At 46.0% G+C, this 10,818-nt stretch overlaps 1 pseudogene; it reads right to left on the bottom strand.

Moving 5' to 3' along the window:
- Nucleotides 1-6,228: 6,228 nt before the first annotated feature.
- On the bottom strand, nt 6,229-9,943 carry LOC137154850 (olfactory receptor 5J3-like; annotated as a pseudogene).
- Between the last annotated feature and the right edge of the window lie 875 nt (nt 9,944-10,818).

Consider the following 10,818-nt stretch of genomic DNA (forward strand, 5'->3'; position numbering starts at 1 on the left):
AACTCATCTAGATAGTTTTATCTCATTTTATAACGGGCTACATAAAAAGGCACTAGCGAAGTCCGTACAAACTAAAATTTCATACGATGACTTGTGTAGTATTGTTCTTTATACTATACATTGAAATGTAACTATATAACTTATATTCCAATTGATTTATTTTATAATTATATGTAAAAATGAGAAAGTAAGCAATTTTTCAGTAATAGTGTACTGTGACACTTGTATTTTTATGTCTGAGTTTGTAAGCAAGTCGTTTTTACGTGCGGTGTAACTTGGGGGTACACAAGACAAATCAGACTTCTGAAAACAGTACCGTAGTCTGGAAAGGTTGAGAGCCACTGGTCTAAAGTAACATTTCATGAGATGCTTATACAAATACTTTACTAAATCCAAATTCATTATGGCTGCCACTTTCTCTTCATCTAGAAAGGACTCGATCTTGCCATCAGGTCCATGTCAGCTGATCATTCTGCCCCCACAGAGTACAATATTAGTGCAAATGTCCACCTGTGTGGATACTATTGCAGGACTGTGAACAAGTTTTGTAAGAGTTTTGCTGGCAAGATCTTCACTGAGTAGACCTTGAAAGAGGCAAGATGCAAGATGTAAACTTTGCTCATCACACAAAACATGCAATCAAAGGCAAAAAATTGTCCCGGCAAATACTGAGTTCCGATAATGAATTATTGCAGCCCTCAGCATTTCCAGTTGATGTGATGGTGATTCACTTTATCAACTTATATTTTAATAATATTAATTCACTTGTATGCCCCGAAGAGCTTAGAGGCTAAACGTTGTGATGTGATGACTGAAATGAACATGACTCTAAAGGAATGAAGTTGTGGGGGGTATGTTTTAATAGATTTGCACAAAGCTCATTGTTGGAGAGGAAATGAGAGCAGCGCCATCTTGAGAAGGAGCTGGAGGGTTGGCAGAGAGGCTGCATGCCACACCTGCTACAGGGCACATTGTAGGCCTAGAGGAGCATAGCACTGTAGTCGAGAAATGACACCCATAGGCCTCAGGGGGCGGGGGGGAACTTGAAGGGTCTGGTGGTATAAGGGAACAGTACCAGCAATGAGGGAGGGAGATATTTAATGAGGGACACCAGGTAGTTCCTCCCATCTTGGAGTATCTGGCACCCATTGGCCAGCTGGGGGGAGTAGTGTTGATTGGCCAGCATTCCCCAGCTCCCAGGATTTAGCCTGGAACAGGAGCCATGTGGAGCCATTTTGGTCTCCATTCCTGCACTCCCACCCTATCCACCCTGAACTAGGAATGGGAACCCGGCCTGAGAGATGCTGCAGGTTGGGCCCTTCGGCCTTCTGCGGGCCAGGAAGGAATTTTTCTCTCATGGGCCAATTGGCAGAGGACTGGGGAGAATTGGCCTTCCTTGTAGCACCCTCAAACCACAGTGGGTTAAGAAGTAATGAGCTTGGTACCTATGGCAGGGACATCGGTTGAGCTGTTAATTTGTTGCAACTTGTGGCTGGTTTGCAGTGTGGATAAAATGAAAGGTTCCCGAAGTCAGAGACCTGGGATTTTGCTGATGGGTCTTAGGCTTATGGGAAAAGGTGAGATCTTGTGGGCCAAAGCTAGACCTTGTGGCCCTTGCGGGCTGAGGTCCCGACCGTTATGCACCCTCTGTCTCTCTTGTGGGAGGATGGTGCTAGGACACCCAGAGAGCTGAGCCCTAGACACATCCAACCACAGGGACAGGCAAGGTCAGCCATGTTCCATTCCCAGGGACAAAGACAGCAAGAAGCTGGATTTGTCTGGAAGAAAAATTTATTCCATGGACGCCCTGCAGTTCAGGATTGCCAATCGTCAGGCTCCCCTGGGTAGATACATTTTAATTTGTGGGAGTCCCTTAAGCAATTTGCTGAGGCCCTGCCACAGGACCAAGCAGCAGACCTTACCACCATCCTAGATGAGGGAATTACGGTGGGTAGGGCAGTGCTCCAGACAGCCAGTGATGCTGCTGACTCGGCAGGTAGGGCCATAGCCTCCGCCATTGCCATGAGAAGGTGCTCATGGCTGCAATCCTCAGGTCTGTCCCAGGAGGTGCAGCAGGCGATTCAGGACCTCCCCTTCGATGAGTGGGCCCTATTCTCCAATCAGACCGATGTGAAGCTGCACGGTCTGAAGGACTCCAGAGCCACTCTTTGCTCCCTGGGCCTGTACATGCCCCAAGCTTCCAGGCGGCAGGCATGGCCCCAGGCGCAGCAGCAGCCAAGGCCTCCCCCTAGGCCATTTCAGCCCTATAGAAATAGGGACAGGAACAGGGAGTTCAGAAGTAGGAATCAACCCCTCAGCTCATCCTCAGCCCCCCAACAGGGATCCCCCAGGGGTCAGACAACCGTTAAATAGTTTAGCCCTACCCTTTGGCCTACCCACTGGTGGTGGACTCCCCGGGCAATGATGAAAGCTGTTCCGTTCAAGGAACTGGTCCAGTCAGTCACCCTAAATTCTGATGCTTCCACTGTAGGATGGGAAGCCCACATCAGTGCCGACTCAGGCAATCAGGGGCTCTGGTTGGAGGAGGAGAAGCTCCTGCACAGCAACGTGAAGGAGCTGAGGACCATCCACCTAGTGTATGAGATGTCCCTCCGATTCCCGACAGCCAGAGTGGGGCATGTGCTGATGGACAACACCGCAGCCATGGTTTGCATAGACAGGCGGGGGGAGAGCACCCCTTGGCCCTCTGCAAGGACTCCCGGGATTGGGGAACGACGAGGCAGGTAGCCTCAGCAAGTCATTCCTACCCCGCCACGACTGGCCGTTGCACCCGGACGTGGTGGCGATGTTCTTCCAGAAGGGAGACCGCTGCTCTCCCACCCCATGTCGGTCAATTCCTCACAGTGGTGGAGAGGCTCTACCCGCAGGTCTGTGACCCGGGGCCTCCCTGGGGTCTCAACCAGGTCCTCTTGAGATGCACGGGGCCCCCCTTTGAACCCATGGCTTCAAGCACCCTGCTCATACCTTCAGGAAAGGTAGCCTTCCTGGTGGCCATTACCTCAGCTAGGAGGGTCTCCGAGGTTAGGGCCTTGAGCTCGGAGCCCCCTTATACAGTATTCTATAAGGATAAGGAGCAGTTGAGACCGCATCCAGCCTTCCTGCCCAAGGTGGTTTCCCAATTTCATTGTAACCAAAATAAATTTCTCCCCGTGTTTTTCCAAACAGCACGGTTTGGAGGATGAGAGGAGATGGCATCTCCTCACGGGTTACATCATGCATCAAGTTCTGCGACCAACAGGCGAGGGTGTCCCTTCCGGGAACCATCACAGCACACAACCAGAGCTCAAGTGCCATCACCCAGCACGTGACAGAAGATGCAGGGTTCGGCAGAGCCATGCTGACAGCAGCTCACTGATAACTCCTACCCACCTCCAAGGTATTGCTTGTTAGTCATCTATAATGGAATGGACATGAGCAATCACTCGAAGAAGAAAACTAGGTTACTTACCAGTAACTGATGTTCTTTGAGATGTGTTGCTCATGTCCATTCCACAACCCACCCCTATCCCCGCTGCCGGAGTTGACAGAAAGAAGGGACTGAGGGGGCGTAGGGCCGGCAGTGCCTCATATACCGCGACAAGCGCGCGGGACTCCAGGGGGCACCAGAGCCAGCCCTACGGGTCTGCTAAGGGGAAAAAAGTTCCGGGAACCATGCACGGTGGCGAGCACTCACCTATAATGGAATGGACGTGAGCAACACATCTTGAAGAACATCAGTTACTGGTAAGTAACCTAGTTTTTCTATGCCCGATGGCCAAAGCTTGGGCATGTGCATCAAGTTTCCTAGGTCTCAACTAGAAGCTCAAGAGCAAATCAGGTCACCATGAGATTTGCAAATTGGGAATTTGTCTCCACCCAGGTTGCCTCAGCATCTGGTGCTCATCAATATTTTCAAATGTGTCTGCAAAATATGCTAGGTGGTCAGAGTTGAATGGACATACCCATGAGATGTACATTGGGATATATAAATACTTAACCTCCTGGGCAATGAATAGTCAGCCTAATGTCAGACCTCCTTGGAGAGTGACTAAGGGAGAAGGCAGATGATTGGGGCAGGTCAGTCAAAATTAAGCACACATCTATAGGCTCGTTCTAGATGTAAGCCAGGTCTGAGTGTCTCAGTGACACTCTCCCTGCTCAGCAGCTGAGAGGGGGGCACTTTATTTGCATGGGCTTTTTATCTGCATGAGTACAATTAAGTATTTAGCATAACTTACCTAGGTGCTGAGAACAATGGGAAATGGTTAGCAGGGCTGGTTTTGGGCTACAAACCACTTTTGTGTTAACTACTGGGGTAATGAAATGTTGTCCTGCAATTGTATGAACAGATGTCAGCAAAACTGTGCTTAGTCTGTTATGATAGAATCTGCACCCTAAACTAAACAGAGCTCCACAAGGGTGGCAGACAGATGTTTCAGCCTGGAAAGGCGAGGGGGGGGGGGGGGGGAGAGAGGTGGAGTAGTCTCCTGTTGGGAGCACAATGGCCCTGGTAAAGGGCTGCCCCAGGCGTGGAGTGATTCTCACTCCCCATTGTTAAAAGATAGAATCAATGACTCATCTTGGAGTCTTTTGTTTCTTGAAAGCAGGGACATTGCCTGTATGTCAGCAGAAGGTTTACCCATGAGCTGAAATCACTAAGAGCTGAACCAGTAGAGGATCTGGGAAACCTTGCCTGACAACTAACAGAGCTGAGTGAGCACCAGGCTACTCTGGTGAAAGGCTGGCACAGTCGGTGCCAGCCTGATGCGGTTGGTGGAGAGGCCGGCACAATCGGTGCTGGTGCAGTCAGCGGAGAGGCTGGCACAGTCAGTGCCAGCTGGGTCAGCGATTGGCAGAGGGGTTGGCACAGTCGGTGCCAGCCCAGTGCAGTCAGCGGGAACCCGGTGCGGTCGGAGCCAGCGGTCGGTGGGAAACAGGCGTGGTCGCTGCCAGCGGTCGGGGACTCAGCGAGGCCTGAAGGCGGCAGGAGACAGCAGCAGAGGGGGCCTGGTCAAGCCCATGTCGGACAGGAGCGGCATAGGGGGTGAAGCCAACCCCACGAGGTGGACATTGCAACCGACGCTGGTCAATACAGGGGGAAGAAGGAAGGGAGAGGCGAAGGACACGCCCCGTACTCTGGGAGGGGTTTGGTTCATTGAGTTCATGAACTCTGTTTGCACTGTTCCCCAAACCAGTGCTGTGTTACCTCTCTTTTGCTATTAAAAGGTTTCTTTCTACACTCAGACTCTGTGCTTGCGAGAGGGGAAGTATTGCCCTTTGGGGGCGCCCAGGGAATAGGTGTAATTTCCCAGGTGACTGGGTGGGGGCTCGAGCCAGTTTGGTGTTGTATCATTGAGAGGGACCCCTAGATATAGAACCCGGCCCTTGCTGCTGCCGACGCGGTCTGGCAGAAGGGTTACATATACGCAAACCAAAATACTGAAACCAGCATTACAGAAATTGGTCCCTTTCAGAATGAGCTAGTGGGTGATGTTCATGAGCCTTTTCTGCCCACATAAAGCAGAGGCTCTGGACTCAGGTTGTCTATCAGATAAATGTTCTGATAGACAACCTCAAAATATAGGTGGTGCAACAAGTTCCTAGTTATCTAGTCAGGACAAACACAAAACACCTTCTCTGCATTACATACTCATGTTCATGGAATAGGAATCTTCCCACTTTCTCTAGGCTACGCTGTGATCCCTTGGACCTATCAGAGGGATGTGTGTGCTACCTGCAATGCCCAGTGCATATGGGAATTCTCCCTGGCCTCGAATCTTTGGTGGGTCCGCCTGTCCATAGGGAAGCTGGCATGGTTTGTAACCCTGTAGACCAGGGCATGTAGAAAGCTCTCTAGACACAGCCACCAGAGACTGACTGATGGCACTGGTGTGAGGTGTGGCTAAAACCCCAGCCCTTCTTTGAAAATCTCAATCTAGGGTTCCACGTGTTATCAACATTCAACTAGAGGGACCTGAGGAAATGCATTAAAACCAGTGAAAATGTTTTAAAAAAGAGCCATTTGTCAAGTGCTTCAAACTCCCTTGCATAATGGATTCACTTCAACAAGTTTCTCTGCATTACTTCAAAAAGTGCCACATAGCTTAACAGGGGATAGGAAATTACTATTTCGGATGATCATTTATTATTTCTATTCTGGTTATGCCTAGGATTCACTTCTGTTTTCACACAAATACAGGGATTCACTTTCACCATTTGCTCACAATATTATCTCCCTTGAGGGAAAAAATTCATTTCTATAAACCTGTTCAAAGCATTTTTCACCTCCTTGTTCCTCAGGCAGTAGATCAGGGGGTTCAACATGGGGGTCACCACTGTGTAGAACAGTGAGATCACTTTGTCCTGAGCCCGTGTAGGTTTTGTGTTGGGCTGCATATAGATAAACAGAGCGCTGCCGTAGAATATGGTGATGACTGTCACATGGGAGTTGCAGATGTTGAACACTTTGTGCCTCCACTTGGTGGAGCAGATCTTCAGGACGGTGGAGAGGTTCAAAATATAGGAGATGAGGATAATTAGGCCGTGAACACCCCAGTCAAACAAGCCACAGCCAGAAGAATCATGCGATAGATGCTGTTATCAGAGCAGGAGAGTGATAACAGTGGGGAGATGTCACAGAAGAACAAGTCAATGACATTGGGGCCACAGAAGGATAATTATAATGTGGTAATTGTTTGGATCATTCCATTTACAAACCCAGCTAGGAACGACCCAGTCACCAGCTGGACACAGAGTCTCGGGGACACGACAGCTGTATAGAGCAGAGGGTTACACGTAGCCATATACCAGTCATACACTATCACTGCCAGAAGGAAACACTCAGTAACCCCAAAGAAACAGGCAATGAAGACTTGAGACACACATGCAGTATAAGATATGGCTTTCCTCTCCGCTATCAGGTCAGCTAACAACTTGGGAGTGTTGAATGTGGAATAACAGAAATCTACAAAAGCCAAATTACTGAGGAAAAAATACATAGGAGTCTGCAGCTGGGAATCAAGCCTGATTAACCCAATCATCCCAAGATTCCCCACTACGATGACAGCATAGATCACTAGAAACACCACAAAAAGGGTGATCTGAAACTCTGGACGATCTGTGAATCCCGAGAAAATGAACTCTGTTGCTTCAGTGCAATTTGCCCAGGTCATTTCTATGTATTCTTACAAACGAATACATTTCATTAAATACATTAGAATAAATAAGGTGAATCATCATCATGTTAGCTGAAGAAATTACAGGAACTAGAAACCTTAATTTCCTGAATTCATTTCTTACTCAGATGATTTTTTTATATTGTAATTAGCCCAAAAAATATAGAATTAATTTTTCCAAAAAATGTTCCTCTTAGCTCTTGCATCCTTCAAGGTCTACTAAATGAAGAAACAGATCTTGCTGGACAAACTGGCTTACTTTTTTTATATAGTTATAAAATTAGTCCCCAGTTCATATAAAAGGACCTTTAACACATAACCTCAGTAGGCTGCAAGGTCCTGCTCTGGAGAAATTATTGTAGAACTAGAGACTTATTGGATATAAAGAAAGTTGTATTTGGATGTTAGTAAAAAGTTTGAGCAAGTGCTAATGAAATCTTTCTCTCCATATTAATTTAAACATTGGTTTAGTTATAAACACTGTCAGAGGGAATTAAATATGTCTGAAATAGAAACAGGATGAAAAATATGAATTTACAATTTGATATGGCCACAAAAATGACAACATAGTTTTGGGCTGGATGTGCAAAGCAGAGCTAGTTGGGAAATCCTTTTCCCCCTTAGAACTTTGAGGTTTGTCCTTGAAACCTCAAAAAAAATCAAAATTGGACATTTCCTGTGAAAAAAATCTGTTTAGACAAAAAAGGCTCATATTCCTTTAAAAAGAAAAAATATATATATTTAACAAAAACTGTTGACCAGTTCTAATGCAAAGTCACCATGTCAAAATGCAAGGAGGTTGTAGTCTTCCTCCTCGCATCTTCTGTGATCCAAGAATATTGTTTTCAGTGGAAATACCTCCTCAACAGGAAGGCATAGACATATGGAAGGTTGCTCAGAGAATAACAACAAAAATGATCAAGAAGCTGAAAGGACTGACATATGGGGAAAACCTACAAGGAGAAAATCTGTCTAGCTTGACTAAGCAATGATGAAATGATGAATTATATCAGCCTCACACTGAGCTCTATCAGATTATAGAATAATCTCTACTGGGAAATTGAGAAAGTTGGAATATTTATAACTAGACTGAACAAAAAAACCAGTAGGGGATTCTGCTGCACTGGCAGGGAGATAGGACTAGATTTCCCAATTGGTCTTTTTCATCAGTGGCTTCTCTGAGGCCTGGTTTACACTTAAAAGTTAGATCAACGTAACTACGTCGCACAGAGCTGGAAAACATTTCACATCTTATGTGACATAGTTAGGTCAACTTAACCCCCAATGTAGACATGGCAAGGTCAACAAAAGAATTTAGATTGATGGAAAATCCCTTCTGTTGATGTAGAAACATCCACACCATTGCGCTACAACACCGTAATTGTGCCGCTGTAGTGTAGCTATACCCTGAATCGATGGTGGAGTTTCACCCTTCCCGTTCATGCTATTTGTCTCTCCCTTTCTCTGTCACTCTCCCTTGGTAATACTTTTCCCTTCTTTTGATCAGGAAATATGTGCAGAAAAGTTAAAATTTCTCCTTTCAGGATAATTCCTTCCTCCCCTTCCCATGAATGGCACACTGTCATTTCAATGAAAGGCAGAAATGGTCTGAAACTGACCTCTTTGCCCATGACTTGATGGTATCTCTTCAATTTTCCTCCCATCACTTATAATGAGGTGAGAAGAATATAAGCAGTATCTGGTCAGAACCCTAAAATCAAACTAAGGTCTAACCTTTTCCAGCTTGCTAACCACACCGGCGTTTCCCTTAATAATTTTCTAGCTGCTGCCTGGGGTAGTGGAGCTTAAACTGGACTCTGATGACTTTGAGATTTGCTCCCTGGAGCTTTTAAGCACCCAGGACAGTATGTTCAGAGTACATGCAATTAATGTTGTTGCCATGTCTTTCCTTCTGGAAATGGAACACAGAGAGCCAGATACTCAGCTGGTCTGGATCTGTGTATTATGAACTCTTTTTAATATGACTCTAGAAGAAAATGAATGTGTTCCATTTCACTTGTTGGCCACCACTCCAAAATTCTCTTTAAGTAATTTCCCAGTGTTGGTCTACATATATTCCAGATACCATGGGCCGGACTCTCATGTCTGTTACCCTGGTATAACTCCAGAGGAATGCCGATAATTTCAGTAGACTTATTCCAGATTCCCATTGTTGTAGCCTAGCTCAGAATCAGACCATACCACAACTTAGTCCAGTGTAATGTACACCATAATAATAACATATTGTAATATATATATAATAAATCATATTTTCACATAATATTTGGGTTCTACTTTCAACCTTTTCTTTTACCTGTAGCACACAGTTAGAATTTTCCTGAGATATATTTAGTATGTATATATCTCAATTTATTTAGCACCCATCTAATAGACCTGTTTGTGGCATTTCAGCTGTATGAACAATGAATAGAACAGACAGAGAACCCGTGACGTCGGAGACAAACCTCTCATTGACTACAGTGGGAGTAGGTTTAGGCCAATATCTTCCACTGCGTGCAGCGCATGGCAGATTGCTGTGGTTTCAACAGCTTATTCGTGGTATCACTTTGAACGGAGTTAGAGGACGTGGCTGTAAAAATGGTGGGAACTGGTCTGTTTTAGCATTCCCACCACTGCTAACACCAGCAGAGCTTTGCAAGTGCCAATGCAAAGGCACTGTCAACACCTCATCGTAGAAAAGGCCATGGTGAATAAGAACCGGTCACTGGGCACAAAAAGAGCTGATTCCGCTATCGATGGCATTAAAATGAAAATCCAGAGTGGAACATGCAGCCGTGACTAAAGGCCCAGGCAGTTCAAATCTGTTTTGTTGTTCTTGTCAGTGTTCTTGTAAGTGTGTAATCTCATGTGTGTTTACATGGGTGATATCACTTGGATAGCTTATCTCTGCCCTGTGTATAGCTGAACAATCAAAGTCCATTAGCCTCCATCAAAGGTGACCTGCAGCTCTGTAACTGTATATGACTCGTCCTATGGAAAGCGGCTGTATGCTGCCAGTGCTAGAGAGAAATGCATGTGCGTTGCTTTCAGTGCATAAGGAGTGTTTGTGTGGGCGATTTTTTTAAATCATACATGGTAAGGCTCCTTGTCACCTTCAGTCATCAGTAGTATAATGGGAACTAGCTAAACAGCCCTCCCTTCTGACGCCTTTGAGCTCAGATATTGTATCTTGGCAGTGACTAAAGCTAACCCTAGAGGTGGCTGGGCTCAATCTTTTATAGAGGGACTCCTCTTCAAAGGATATCCTTGTCAGGCCCCTTTCAAATGGCTGCTCGTTGTTTGTCTCGCCGGGTGACCTCAGAGTAGGCAATGGCCACATAGTTCAAAGAAAATCCAGTTGAAGGTTCCTGTTCAAGGGCTACACAAGCCAAGAGTCTGAAGAGAATAACCCCTGGAAACACCCGACATTATAAAGCTGAGTTAGAAGATATGGGAACTTTACTGTATGTGACTTTCAGAATTGCAGTGGTAAGCTGCCTTTTGTGATATTCTCTCCCATTTTTGCTCACAGAATTGCCAAACAAAGAAACACTTCCTCCGAGTTGCCATGTGGGATGCAATTCCCATCTAAAAGAATGATGCTAATGTAGTGTTTTGTCATCCAGTTAATTGGTGTGGGGGT

The sequence above is a fragment of the Emydura macquarii genome, unplaced genomic scaffold (genome assembly GCF_026122565.2).
Source record: "Emydura macquarii macquarii isolate MOO-44397 ecotype Brisbane River unplaced genomic scaffold, CSIRO-AGI_Emac_v2 contig_1305, whole genome shotgun sequence".
Classification (NCBI taxonomy): Eukaryota; Metazoa; Chordata; order Testudines; family Chelidae; genus Emydura; species Emydura macquarii.